The sequence below is a fragment of the Papaver somniferum genome, chromosome 11, assembly GCF_003573695.1.
Source record: "Papaver somniferum cultivar HN1 chromosome 11, ASM357369v1, whole genome shotgun sequence".
NCBI classification, from domain to species: Eukaryota; Viridiplantae; Streptophyta; class Magnoliopsida; order Ranunculales; family Papaveraceae; genus Papaver; species Papaver somniferum.
The window spans coordinates 49,278,341-49,280,577 of NC_039368.1; the positions used below are offsets into that span (position 1 = coordinate 49,278,341).

At 36.6% G+C, this 2,237-nt stretch overlaps 1 long non-coding RNA gene across 1 annotated transcript; it reads left to right on the forward strand.

Moving 5' to 3' along the window:
- The first annotated feature begins 261 nt into the window (after positions 1 to 261).
- On the forward strand, positions 262 to 1,852 carry LOC113321075. Its single transcript, XR_003346462.1, has 2 exons — positions 262 to 857; positions 985 to 1,852. It is a non-coding gene; the product is annotated as an uncharacterized LOC113321075 (long non-coding RNA).
- Positions 1,853 to 2,237: the final 385 nt, after the last annotated feature.

Here is a 2,237-nt window from a genome sequence, read left to right on the forward strand (position 1 = left end):
TGGTTTAACACGAACGTTAATTAATAGATTAATCTAACAACGATTTAGATACAAAACCAGTACCATTGGATAGATCTCGAAAAGTTATGCGAAATGGACTACTCGCACGCGTCATTCGGACACTGGGTGAAGAAGATTTATCAATTTGTTTTCGGAAGGTAAAATGGTAATTTTGGGATATTACCCTTGTGGCTGCACGTGTCAATGAGAGTGGGTGTCTCAGCAAATTCTGGTCGGCCTTATCCCCAACCCATTCGAAGAGAAAATTCATTCTCTTATCTTCCTTCTCTTTCTTCTTTCTTCTTCTTTTCTTCTGCTTCTATTCATCGCCTCCGGCGATTTTGTATGATGATTCTGAGGTCGAAATCAAAGAGAACTTAGGGGAAACTTTAGGAATTGATAACTGGAGCTGATGTTGTGGTTAATTGAGTTCGAGAGAAGAAAGAGGGGATGTTGCTGTAAGACTTGAATTAGGGTTTGAGATTATTTGAGAATTGATAAGTTAAACGAGGTGTTAACAGATGAAGAAAGCTTGAGTTGATGTTTAATTGAAGTTGCAGAGTTGTTCTAGTGATTGAATCCAAAGTTGGGTTCATATGTTATTCCCCTAATTAGAATTAGGGTTTGTAAGAAGTTCAAAGAAGAATTTAAAGATGAAATTGAGAGTTTAAAGAGAAAATTTGATATGGGTATTGATTGATTGGATGAATTAGGGTTAGAGAAGAAGAGTATTTCAAGTTTGATGAAGTTAAGGTTTTGAATTGATTGTGAAGCTAGGCTTTGCTTCTGTTAATAAAGAAATGACGGAGATATCTTTGGTGATGAACAAATTGATGTTTGAGCAAATTTGAGTTGAGGTAATTCTCTTCTTAATAACTTACTAAAGCTATTGATTTCAGTTAATGAGTTTATGAGTTCATTGATGATGATGAATATACTATGAAACTGTATGTTGAGATGGTATAGTGTGGAATGGTTTTGTAGCTGTAACTTGGGGTTGGATGTGAATTGCATAAAGAGAAAAGATGGTGTTGCCACTGTTTTAGAAGGATTAAGGTTTAGATGAATGAATTATGTCAAGGTATGGAACTGTTGCATATGATGAATAAGAGCTAAAAGGTGGTTATGTATAAGTTGATAATTGAAAGTGAAATGATGAGTATGCAGTGGTATTGTGTACATGGTTTAGGTTGTGTTTGATTTACAGGAAGAGGGTATGTTTTGCGATGAATGCAGGGAAGAAATGAAATAATGTATTAATATTGTTGTGTATGAATTGATAGTGAAGAGAGTGTTTTCGAGGCAAGATTGATTGTTATTTGAAACTGGGATTGAAGGTGATATGGTAACACAATTAAGAGTTGGAGTGTATGAAGTGGGTTTATAGGATTTTAGTTATGATTGAGTTACAGAAGACATGGATAAATCTAGAGGTTCAGTTGAACTGGTGGTGTTGGTTGTGTTGAGATAGAGATGGGTTGGTGCAGGTGGAATGGGAAAGACAAGATGTGGTTGGTTAATTGGTGGGTATATGTTGAGTTGCAGATATAGCTAATGTGAGTTTAGGGATGTAAACTGAACTTAGTGGATGATAATATTGATGTTGAAGTTCAGATTGAGTTACAAGAAGGTAAGTTGTAGCTAAGGTTAGTGGTAGTGTTGTATAGGATTCTCAGATGAAGTCTGGTGATGGTCTGTTAGTTAGAGAAGTGTTTTTGGATGTAATAATATGGCTTGAGGACAGTCTCTATGAAGGCTTGTCACTGCAATTGCAGGTAAGCTGATTTGTGATTAAGAATGTACTTGTGAATTTATTTGTATTCAATATATTGTTATTTGAAATTATAGTTAAGAGTTTTGGGGTTGCACAATGTTTGTGCATTAGTGTTCTTTGGCCTGAGCAATGGCTCTGGTCTGTATAAGAAATTTTGGCCTGTATTATGGCCTAGCTTTACCATTAGTCATCCTAGTCAGCCGACTCAGTTAATCTGACTAAGTCACGTGTGTACCTGAATCAGTCTTATTGACCCAGACCGATTCTTGCTTGACTCATTGACCGAGTTAGACTTTAACCTTGAACTCTGGCCATTGACTTAGACTTAGAAGTTGACTGTCTGTTGACCTGCGACCGTTAGTTTGACTGTTGGTTGACCCTTATGGACTGGACCTTAGATTAATGGGTTGGGTTCGTGGACTTGGGCTTAGAGTTAGTTTTCTTAGTTGATGAATTGGACCAC